Source organism: Schistocerca serialis, chromosome 1 (assembly GCF_023864345.2).
Source record: "Schistocerca serialis cubense isolate TAMUIC-IGC-003099 chromosome 1, iqSchSeri2.2, whole genome shotgun sequence".
NCBI classification, from domain to species: Eukaryota; Metazoa; Arthropoda; class Insecta; order Orthoptera; family Acrididae; genus Schistocerca; species Schistocerca serialis.
This window is the reverse complement of record NC_064638.1, coordinates 1,184,098,835-1,184,111,968: the sequence shown is the minus strand read 5'-3', so window position 1 is coordinate 1,184,111,968 and position 13,134 is coordinate 1,184,098,835.

Below are 13,134 nucleotides of genomic sequence, written 5' to 3'. Positions count from 1 at the left end.
TAATCTCACTGGTTTTATCCCCAGGGATGTTGTTTTAAAGACTGATAATATCAAATGAAGCTAATCCATCTCTACGTGAAACGGTAATGGGTCTGACTCAGCTATATTGTAGAAATCTTTTACTGAGTAATTGTGGTAGCGTGCTTGCCTTGCATGCCGGTAGCCCCGGGTTCAATTCCCGGCCGGATTGGAGATTTTTTCCGTCCGTAGACTGGTTGTTGTGTTGTCCTCATTATCATCTTATCATCACCGGCGCGCAAGTCGCCAAATGTGGCGTCACCTGAAATAAGACTTGCAACTCGGCGGCGGATATTCCCCGTACGGGGCCTCCCGGCCAACAATGCCGCACATTCATTTCATTTCACTGTGTAATTTTTGCGAAACATATAATGTGTTTGCAGTGGCGCATTTAAATTCTTAGAAATTAAATAACCTGGGTTGTTGATTGTATTAATAATCGGAGTTACTGGCACTGTTTCTTTATGTATTTTAAATTGGATCCTCAATTTTGTTCACAAATGTTTTAATATTTCTTATCATTGCCGTTATATTTTATAGTCATCAAATCTGACTCTATAATGTGTTACTTTTGGAAATTTGTGGTAAGTTCCCTTGGAACCAAACTGATAAGGTAATGGTTCCCTAGGCTTACACACTACTTAATCTAACTTAAACTTACTTACGCTAAGGACAACACACATACAGCCATGCCCAAAAGGAGGACTCGAACCTCCGACGAGGATGGCCGCGCGAACCGTGCAGAGGCGCCTCAGACCGCGCGGCAGTGTTGCTTTGTGCAAGCTTAGACCTGCTTCTGTAGTGGTAAAGACGTTAAAACAGTGAAATTTGGGCTGACACAGAAGGTTATGAACAATCTTTCTCCCCAGTTACTTTGAGCGAATAGCACAGGAGAATAAAGAGTGGAGGGGCATGCTCAAATATTGGTACACTGTGTAGCCTCCATTGGACAGCTAAGATGGATTTCGAGTACAGATTTAGATGAACGTACCTTTCTGTGAAGTGCACATATTCGACGGCGGAAATGTTCCAGTAATTTCACTGAATCGGTTAAGGCAAACGCCGGTATTGGTTGTTTGAAAATGACAGGAATACATATACTTTCCCATCCTCGCCCTGTTCGAGTTTTTGCTGCACCAGTAACGACCTAGTCATTGACGGGACCGGGGTCATAATCTCCGTAACTTCCTCTCCAAAGCAACATTTCTTTTATTTATCCGATATAACAAAAAGTAACTGCGAATAGCTACGTGTTACGATGTCGGGGAACACAGCTTGCTGACGAGCGCAGGAGCGTGGTCGGTACACACGTCTGAAAAGCACCGTCCCGACTAAAGTCAACAGCAGCGGCGGCGCGTCAGCTGGCTGGGCGCTGCACTCTGCACTCTACAATCTACAGTCTACAGCCTGCTCGTTACAAAGGGCGCCGCCTGGGACCGGAGCAGCTGCGGCGAGGCGCGCCAGGGTATTCAGATTTTCAGCGCATCCATCGTTGATGGAGCGGCGGAGTGTTGCAGCTGCTACTCGGCTCCAGAGCCGAGCGCCTGCATTATAGACGACCGGGGAAGCGGCGCTGCGAGGAGCTTCCAGGGGCCACGGCTGGAGCTCCCGTTCCGAGCGGCCTTCTCTTTCTGCGAATGCCTCCTGTATTTGTAACGTTCCTTCGATCTACACCCGAATACCCAAGCTACGCTAGTGAAGTCTACAGGGCGGTCGCCGGAAAAGGTTGAGAATTCTAGAGATAAAGCACTTGTGCCGCTTCTTATTAATAGAAGTGGAAGATTGGTTTCATCTTCAATAGTCCCAACAATAAGTTCCCAATCGTTCACTTTGTATACAGGATATTAAAAAAATCCATATTTTGAGAGGTGAGAGCATGGATCAACACAAGACAAAAATTTCCAGTCTCAAATGCGTACCTTAAGAGTTATGAGGTTTGTGGGACGGTGGATAAATATCCTAATTGTCGTTTACTTTTGTTGTGTCGTTAGGAAAAGGCACTTAAATTGTCTGTACATGTTTTACACCTACCTTCACCGATTAATAAATAATAAATAAATAAATCTTCAGCAACCGTAATACTAACATTCAAAACGAAAACGCTGAAAGGGTCCTGTAGCCACCTTTCATTAATCCGGTAGCCCATTTTCACTAGTATTTCTCTTTCTTTCCTTGTTTATCTTTTCTCATAACTCATAGCGGTGTGATTGAATGAATGTCGTTGTGTGTCACGTCGCTAGACGGTGGCGTAGTCTGCTGCAGAAAGTCTGCGATAGTCATACAGATTCAGCAGTAGTTGTACAGAATAGCCAACTCTCGTAGTGGTCAAGTAGGCAAAGAGGTTTGCGCTACTTGTGAGAAATCCACCTGCGTTAGGTTGGTGGCGGAAATGGCATCTTTGGGTTTTCCGGGCCACGCGGAGCGTGGAAGAGGCTGCAGATGAAAAAGGGAGGCAGTCTGCCGCCGGTACGGGAAGCGTCCACAGCTGTGCTCCAGTCGTGGCGCGCTGTTACTTGGCAAGAGGAGAGCTGTTAGCTTTTGGACTCGCTTTTCAAATCTGAAAGATTGCTTTGCCTTGTCGCAGCAAGGAATGCAAAACTTTGGCAGATTTTTCTTTTAGTAAATTTCTGTAGCAGACTTCGATCCGCTGGAAGAGCGCCACACAAAGATGTCGATAAGAAGTGAGCACTCGCTTCTGTATGAATGTCCGTTTGCCTTCAGCTGTGCCTGTATAAGCTTTCATCTTTCTAGATTTTTATAGCTTTGCCTTCTCGTAAATTTTCCTTGCTTTATGTGTCTATCGTCCGTGGGGAGCCAACCACGTGGTAGAACATTATAGTTGTTGGGCTACCGGCATCACTAACTGTCCGATCGCATGTTTGTTTTAGACAATGTTAACATGATTTTGTGATGTGATATTGTTGCAATTTGAGCCGGCCGCGGTGGTCTCGCGGTTCTAGGCGCGCAGTCCGGAACCGTGCGACTGCTACGGTCGCAAGTTCGAATCCTGTCTCGGGCATGGATGTGTGTGATGTCCTTAGGTTAGTTAGGTTTAAGTAGTTCTAAGTTCTAGGGGACTGATAACCACAGCAGTTGAGTCCCATAGTGCTCAGAGTCATTTTTATTGCAATTTGGGCACTATACCTAGAAATTGTCTCCACAAACAACGTGGGCACGCGGGTGTACTGCGAAACGTGTACCGTTTCACGAGTTACTGCTATCAGTTATCAGGCAACACCAGTTGTATGAATGATTCACACCAATGATTTTAGGTGTAGATTATAGCGGTGAACGTATCGACGCTCTTCTTCAATGTTATCAGGAATTGTGTACATGCTTCACATCCATGTCTTACAAATAAATGATTATATCCACAATTTCCTCTTGTATTCCGAGGTTACGTTTTTGCACCTAAGCCAGTTACCTCGTAGCTTTCCTGTTAGCACATCCAAAGCGTTTCCTTACGCACAGGTCCAGTGATTAGTTTCCCTTTATTTTAAGACAAATGTCTTAGATTAAGTCTTATTTTCAGGTGTGTTGCTGGGAGCTGATCTTCTGCACAGTGTTCTTGCATGTGCTAAACTCCTGGAAATTGAAATAAGAACACCGTGAATTCATTGTCCCAGGAAGGGGAAACTTTATTGACACATTCCTGGGGTCAGATACATCACATGATCACACTGACAGAACCACAGGCACATAGACACAGGCAACAGAGCATGCACAATGTCGGCACTAGTACAGTGTATATCCACCTTTCGCAGCAATGCAGGCTGCTATTCTCCCATGGACACGATCGTAGAGATGCTGGATGTAGTCCTGTGGAACGGCTTGCCATGCCATTTCCACCTGGCGCCTCAGTTGGACCAGCGTTCGTGCTGGACGTGCAGACCGCCTGAGACGACGCTTCATCCAGTCCCAAACATACTCAATGGGGGACAGATCCGGAGATCTTGCTGGCCAGGTTAGTTGACTTACACCTTCTAGAGCACGTTGGGTGGCACGGGATACATGCGGACGTGCATTATCCTGTTGGAACAGCAAGTTCCCTTGCCGGTCTAGGAATGGTAGAACGATGGGTTCGGTGACGGTTTGGATGTACCGTGCACTATTCAGTGTCCCCTCGACGATCACCAGTGGTGTACGGCCAGTGTAGGAGATAGCTCCCCACACCATGATGCCGGGTGTTGGCCCTGTGTGCCTCGGTCGTATGCAGTCCTGATTGTGGCGCTCACCTGCACGGCGCCAAACACGCATACGACCATCATTGGCACCAAGGCAGAAGCGACTCTCATCGCTGAAGACGACACGTCTCCATTCGTCCCTCCATTCACGCCTGTCGCGACACCACTGGAGGCGAGCTGCACGATGTTGGGGCGTGAGCGGAAGACGGCCTAACGGTGTGCGGGACCGTAGCCCAGCTTCATGGAGACGGTTGCGAATGGTCCTCGCCGATACCCCAGGAGCAACAGTGTCCCTAATTTGCTGGGAAGTGGCGGTGCGGTCCCCTACGGCACTGCGTAAGATCCTACGGTCATGGCGTGCATCCGTGCGTCGCTGCAGTCCGGTCCCAGGTCGACGGGCACGTGCACCTTCCGCCGACCACTGGCGACAACATCGATGTACTGTGGAGACCTTACGCCCCACGTGTTGAGCAATTCGGCGGTACGTCCACCCGGCCTCCCGCATGCCCACTATACGCCCTCGCTCAAAGTCCGTCAACTGCACGTACGGTTCACGTCCACGCTGTCGCGGCATGCTACCAGTGTTAAAGACTGCGATGGAGCTCCGTATGCCACGGCAAACTGGCTGACACTGACGGCGGCGGTGCACAAATGCTGCGCAGCTAGCGCCATTCGACGGCCAATACCGGGGTTCCTGGTGTGTCCGCTGTGCCGTGCGTGTGATCATTGCTTGTACAGCCCTCTCGCAGTGTCCGGAGCAAGTATGGTGGGTCTGACACACCGGTGTCAATGTGTTCTTTTTTCCATTTCCATGAGTGTATTTCATTTTAAATGTTTGATTGTCATGAACAGTGCACGGGGAATACTATTAATTACATCGTATCCCCTATGAGCGACAACACAACATATGCATTTTTGTGAGTTTTTGGTCTGTGATCAAATTAATTTATTTTCCGACTCGACCAAACCTTTGATTAGTTGTATGGTTAGAGTCGGTGGCGACCCTAATCTTCTCACATTAATTTCATAAGCAATAAGTATTTCCATTCCCAATAATAACGTAATAACCAGTAGTAACAGGTTAGTTACAACGCTACGATCTTATGCACCAACCTTATACATCTTTTATATTGCCTTCCACGTCTTTCACAACACTTGCCTGAAATGGGAGTCCGCAGCTCGCGGTCGTGCGGTAGCGTTCTCGCTTCCCACGCACGGGTTCACGGGTTCGATTCCCGGCGGGGTCAGGGATTTTCTCTGCCTCGTGATGACTGGGTGTTTTGTGATGTCCTTAGGTTAGTTAGGTTTAAGTAGTTCTAAGTTCTAGGGGACTGATGACCATAGATGTAAAGTCCCATAGTGCTCAGAGCCATTTGAACCATTTGAACCTGAAATGGGAACAATTTTTGTGTCCCTCTCAAGAGAGATGGCAGATCATTGGCTTATTTTCTAGTAGTTATGGATATTTATATTATTCTAGAGTTACCTCAGTCGGTAAAAAGAGCGGAGCAATTCTTAAGAGATTGCTGACGCTCGCCAGTCGCTAACAGCTATCTTACTTCAAAGATAGAGATGTCTCTCGCCGTCCCGTTCGCAGCGTCTAACCTCGTGGGGAGTTCATTAGCAGGACAGGTGCTCAGAGTTTTGCCAGAGATACGGGGCGAATCTTTTCGGGGAGTGCGCGAGCTCCAAGTTGAGGGGCGGCGCTACGGTGCCGCCGCTGGCTGCCGCAGATGATCCTTAATGAGATAAGCTGCCGGGGTGCTGAGGCTGCGCGCCGCGCGCAACTTGGCGTCGCCCTCTCGCGGCCTCGCAGACGAGCTGCGGCTGCACTTCTCAAGAGATACGCGGCGCACCCGCCGGGTCTTGCACGCCCGCTCTCGTTCCTCCGCCACCGGCGGTCAGTTTTAGCAACCGGGCGATGGCGTAGTTAACAGTTTTCGAGATACTGAAGAAAGTTTTAGGCCGCCTCTCGTAGCGACTGTGGGTGGGGCCACGAGATTTATTTCGTCCGACCTGAAGAGTACACTGGCGGGAAGTGAAATGGAAACAACAGTGAAAATCAAAAAATTTTTTATTACCAACAGTTAACCACGCCTTCTACCTACCCCTCTAAACAGTCGGCGCTCCGACTTAAGACATTTGCAACCGCGCGGGATTAGCCGAGCGGTCTAGGCGCTGCAGTCACGGACTGTGCGACTGGTCCCGGCGAAGGTTCGAGTCCTCCCTCGGTCATGGATGTGTGTGTTTGTCCTTAGGATTATTTAGGTTAAGTAGTGTGTAAGCTTAGGGGCTTATGACCTTAGCAGTTAAGTCCCATAAGATTTCACACACATTTGAACAATTTTTTAGACATTTGCCGTGGCACTGTACAGACTTTCCAGTATCCTCGGCACAGAAAACAGCCGCCTGTGCTTTCCACCAATTCTTTACGCTGGTCTGCCTTTCGTTGTTTGTGCCAAAATGTTGTCTTCGTAGGCAGCGGTTCATGTCAGCATCTACATCTACATCTAGGTGATTCCTCTGCTATTCACAATAAAGTGCCTGGCAGAGGGTTCAATGAACCACCCTCAATCTGTCTCTCTACCGTTACATCCTCGAACGGCACGCGGGAAAATCGAGCACTTAAATTTTTCTGTGCGAGCCATGATTTCTCTTATTTTATAGTGATGATCGTTTCTCCCTATCTAGGCGGGTGCCAACACAATGTTTTCGCAATCGGAGGAGAAAACTGGTGATTGACATTTCATGAGAAGATACCGTCGCAACGAAAAACGCCTTTGTTTTAATGATTGCCACTCCAATTCACGTATCATGTTGGTGACACTATCTCCCCTATTTCGCGATAATACAAAACGAGCTGCCCTTCATTGTACTTTTTCGGTGTCATCCGCCAGTCTCACCTGATGCGGATCCTGCACCGCACAGCAAGACTCCAGAATAGGGCGGACAAGCGTGGTGTAAGCAGTCTCTTTAGTAGACCTGTTGCACCTTCTAAGTGTTCTGCCAATGAATCGAAGTCTTTGGTTTGCTCTACCCGCAATATCATCTATGTGATCGTTCCAATTTATGTTATTTGTAATTGTAATCCCTAAGTATTTACTTGAATTTTCAGCCTTCAGATTTGTGTGACTTATCGCGTAATCGAAATTTAGCTGATTTCTTTTAGTACTCTTGTGAATAACTTCACACTTTTCCTTATTTAGGGTCAATTGCCACTTTTAGCACCATACAGATATCTTAACGAAATAATTTTGCAAGTCGTTTCGATCATCTGATGACTTTACAAGACGGTAAATGACAGCATCATCTGCAAAGAATCTAAGACGGCTACTCAGATTGTCTCCTAGGTCGTTAATATAGATCAGGAACAATAGAGGACCTATAACACTAACTCCTGCTATTACTTCTGTTTGACTCGATGACTTTCCGTCCGTTAATACGAACTGTGACCTTTCTGACAGGAAATCACGAATCCAGTCGCACAACTGAAGCGATACTCCGTAGGCACGCAGTTTGGCTAGAAGACGCTTGTGAGGAACGGTGTCAAAACCCTTCTGGAAATCTAAAAATATGGAATCAATTTGACATCCCCTGTCGATAGCACTTATTACTTCATGAGTGTAAAGAGCTAGTTGTGTTTCGCAAGAACAATATTTTCTGAAACCGTGCTGACTATATGTCAATAAATCGTTTTCTTCGAGGTACTTCATGATATTCGAATACAGTATATGTTCCAAAACCCTGCAGCAGATCGACGTTAGTGATATACGCCTGTAATTCAGCGGATTACTCCTACTCCCCATTTTGGGTATTGGTGTGATTTGAGCAATTTTCCAGTCTTTAGGTATAGATCTCTCTGTGAGCGAGTGGTTGTTTATAATTGATAAACGTGGAGCTATTTTATCAGCATACTCTGAGAGGAACCTGACTGGTATACAATCTGGACCGGAGGCCTTGCCTTTATTAAATGATTTAAGCTGTTTCGTTAGTCCGAGGATATCTACTTCTATGTTTCTCATCTTGGCAGTTATTCTTGATTGGAATTCAGGAATATTTACTTCGTTTTCTTTCGTGAAGGAGTTTCGGAAAACCGTGTTTAATAACTCTGCTTTAGTGGCACTGTCGTCAGTGACTTCACCGTTGTCATCGTGCAGTGAAGGTATTGATTGCGTCTTGCCACTGGTGTGCTTTATGTATGACCAGAATCTCTCTGGGTTTTTTGCCAGATTTCTAGACAGAATTTCGTTGTGTAAATTATTAAAGGCATCTCGCATTGAATTACGCGCCATATTTCGAACTTCTGTAAGACTTTGCCAATCTTGGGGATTTTGCGTTCTTTTATATTTGGCATGCTTTTCTCGTTGCTTCTGCAACAACGATCTGACCCGTTTTGTGTACCATGGGGGATCAGTACCATCACTTATTAATTTATGTGGTATATCTCTCTCAATTGCTGTCGATACTATCTATTTGAAAACATTCCACAACTTTTCTACACTTACATGATCAGATCGGAAGGAATGAAGATGAACATCGGAGGGAGCCAAGCGCTGTATTGTGGGTGATCTAACACTTCCCATCGAAAACGCTGCAGGATTGTCTTGAAGAACATTTATGTTATGTGGGCTGCATAGCTTCAGGCGAAATCTCTCACCAGAGCCACATACTTGGCGGCAGACACTATTGTTTTACGAATTTCTGCGTGATCTCTTGGCGCTTTAAACTGAAAAGAGCGACGTGAAGCTAAAGACACTGCTCCATACATCTGTGCAAAAGTCCATCGGATTTTCACTGTGGTTTCCACTTCGCACCAAATAGGACCTTACTTTCCGAATATACCTCGTAAATCACTTACAAGGGGAGGCCAGAGACGTACTTCAAACTTTGTATACCTTTAGTAGGTCATTAAAATAGCATAACGCGCAAGTAGTAAGGTGCACTTCTATGGAAATTCCGAGAAAATCACATGAGAAGTTTTGCGCATCTATTGCATAACTGATGTAGACTGTGCACAGTTTACGGACGTTAAGAGTTCATGGCTTTAGAGCTGCATAAGGTGAACGTGTACAAGCAACTCCCGCTTAAACCATGGTTTTTGTATTAAAAGTGTAAATTCTGTGAAATTAAAAAAAAAATAGTATACCTACACTATTCGTTCTTGCTGCGTTAGCAACGTCTCGCTGCTACGCATGATGACTGCCAAATGGGGCCTGCATCTGTGTCTGCAGCTCGAAGCGTCGAGGTGCAAAGTAGTTCCATGTACTTTACCAGACTGCGTGTGTAAGGGATTTCTCAAATCACGACAGCCATACATTTTCAGTAAAAATCATTGCGTTTCTTCATTAACTTGTTGATAATTATAAATATCTTTGTTCTAATTATTAAATTTAATTAAAAATAGTATTTAGTCAAATAACATGAAGTTCACTAAAAAAACTTCATGAAAATACACGTGTTTTATTAATGATATTACCTCTCAAAGTCATATAAATTTTAAATTATATAACCGGTGATGAAATAAAAATCCAGACTAAAACTAAAGTTTGAGCAGGAGTCGAACCGTAGGCTCATACACATTGTATTACGGAGCTCGAACACTAATTACCTAACCACGATGTATTCTAACGTCCAGAACCTGCGGACAGATATATCAGTTACATAATAGACACGTAAAACTTCTCTTGCGATTTTCTCGGAATTGCCAGAGTAGTACACGTTACTACTTTCATATTGTGTTAATGGCCTACTAAAGGTGTACAAAATTTGAAGTAAATCTGTGATCCCAACGTTGTTGCCTTCCTTTGTTAGTACCAGTCTAATATTTCTACATCTACATCTATACTCCGCGAGCCACCTTACGGTGTGTGGCGGAGGGTACTTATTGTACCACTATCTGATCCCCCCTTCCCTGTTCCATTCACGAATTGTGCGTGGAAAGAACGACTGCTTGTAAGTCTCCGTATTTGCTCTAATTTCTCGGATCTTTTCGTTGTGATCATTACGCGAGATATATGTGGGCGGTAGTAATATGTTGCCCATCTCTTCCCGGAATGTGCTCTCTCGTAATTTCGATAATAAACCTCTCCGTATTGCGTAACGCCTTTCTTGAAGTGTCCGCCACTGGAGCTTGTTCAGCATCTCCGTAACGCTCTCGCGCTGACTAAATGTCCCCATGACGAATCGCGCTGCTTTTCGCTGGATCATGTCTATCTCTTCTATTAATCCAACCTGGTAAGGGTCCCATACTGATGAGCAATACTCAAGAATCGGACGAACAAGCGTTTTGTAAGCTACTTCTTTCGTCGATGAGTCACATTTTCTTAGAATTCTTCCTATGAATCTCAACCTGGCGCCTGCTTTTCCCACTATTTGTTTTATGTGATCATTCCACTTCAGATCGCTCCGGATAGTAACTCCTAAGTATTTTACGGTCGTTACCGCTTCCAATGATTTACCACCTATGGCATAATCGTACTGGAATGGATTTCTGCCCCTATGTATGCGCATTATATTACATTTATCTACGTTTAGGGAAAGCTGCCAGCTTTCGCACCATGCATTAATCCTCTGCAGGTCCTCCTGGAGTACGTACGAGTCTTCTGATGTTGCTACTTTCTTGTAGACAACCGTGTCATCTGCAAATAGCCTCACGGAGCTACCGATGTTGTCAACTAAGTCATTTATGTATATTGTAAACAATAAAGGTCCTATCACGCTTCCCTGCGGTACTCCCGAAATTACCTCTACATCTGCAGATTTTGAACCGTTAAGAATGACATGTTGTGTTCTTTTTTCTAGGAAATCCTGAATCCAATCACAAACCTGGTCCGATATTCCGTAAGCTCGTATTTTTTTCACTAAACGTAAGTGCGGAACCGTATCAAATGCCTTCCTGAAGTCCAGGAATACGGCATCAATCTGCTCGCCAGTGTCTACGGCACTGTGAATTTCTTGGGCAAATAGGGCGAGCTGAGTTTCACATGATCTCTGTTTGCGGAATCCATGTTGGTTATGATGAAGGAGATTTGTATTATCTAAGAACGTCATAATACGAGAACACAAAACATGTTCCATTATTCTACAACAGATTGACGTAAGCGAAATAGGCCTATAATTATTCGCATCTGATTTATGACCCTTCTTGAAAATGGGAACGACCTGCGCTTTCTTCCAGTCGCTAGGTACTTTACGTTCTTCCAGCGATCTGCGATAAATTGCTGATAGAAAGGGGGCAAGTTCTTTAGCATAATCACTGTAGAATCTTAAGGGTATCTCGTCTGGTCCGGATGCTTTTCCGCTACTAAGTGATAGCAGTTGTTTTTCAATTCCGATATCGTTTATTTCAATATTTTCCATTTTGGCGTCCGTGCGACGGCTGAAGTCAGGGACCGTGTTACGATTTTACGCAGTGAAACAGTTTCGGAACACTGAATTCAGTATTTCTGCCTTTCTTCGGTCGTCCTCTGTTTCGGTGCCATCGTGGTCAACGAGTGACTGAATAGGGGATTTAGATCCGCTTACCGATTTTACATATGACCAAAACTTTTTAGGGTTCTTGTTTAGATTGTTTGCCAATGTTTTATGTTCGAATTCGTTGAATGCTTCTCTCATTGCTCTCTTTACGCTCTTTTTCGCTTCGTTCAGCTTTTCCTTATCAGCTATGATTCGACTACTCTTAAACCTATGATGAAGCTTTCTTTGTTTCCGTAGTACCTTTCGTACATGATTGTTATACCACGGTGGATCTTTCCCCTCGCTTTGGACCTTAGTCGGTACGAACTTATCTAAGGCGTACTGGACGATGTTTCTGAATTTTTTCCATTTTTGTTCCACATCCTCTTCCTAAGAAATGAACGTTTGATGGGGGTCACTCAGATATTCTGCGATTTGTGCCCTATCACTCTTGTTAAGCAAATATATTTTCCTTCCTTTCTTGGCATTTCTTATTACACTTGTAGTCATTGATGCAACCACTGACTTATGATCACTGATACCCTCTTCTACATTCACGGAGTCGAAAAGTTCCGGTCTGTTTGTTGCTATGAGGTCTAAAACGTTAGCTTCACGAGTTGGTTCTCTAACTATTTGCTCGAAGTAATTCTCGGACAAGGCAGTCAGGATAATGTCACAAGAGTCTCTGTCCCTGGCTCCAGTTCTGATTGTGTCACTATCCCATTCTATACCTGGTAGATTGAAGTCTCCCCCTATTACAATAGTATGATCACGAAACTTCTTCACGACGTTCTGCAGGTTCTCTCTGAGGCGCTCAACTACTACGGTTGCTGATGCAGGTGGTCTATAGAAGCATCCGACTATCATATCTGACCCACCTTTGATACTTAACTTAACCCAGATTATTTCACATTCGCATTCGCTAATAACTTCACTGGATATTATTGAAATATTTATCATAATTTTTGCAGATGTGCGTCATATATTGCATATTAAATGATACAACAATCATTCAATTACATTCTAATTTTTTCCACGTTAAAGAGAAAGTATAATTTTTGATTTGCGGAACCATTGGGTCTGACTATAGTGAAAAAGTTCTAAATCTGAAGACAATGTGGGAACATAAAAAAACAGTATTTGAAATGAAGGCAATAAATCAATGTAAAGACCACGAATGTATTTTAACCACACGGTGTCTTTTTTTTATATGAAAATCAAATCTGGATCATAGTAGATAGATGCAAATTATTCTATCAGAGAGCCACTTTTTCGTCAGGGAACCGCAAGTAACCGATGTGTAACGAAATTTTTACTGTGCGACCTCCTTTCTCAGACATTTTGGCTGCACTACACTAGCTTTGCAATTGCTAACAATGTGAACTTTATTTAAACAATAAAGACATTTCTTAAGTTGGTGCATTTGTTTGTTTTATGCGCTAATAGAGGGGAAGGTTGTCTCAGCAACCGAACCCCC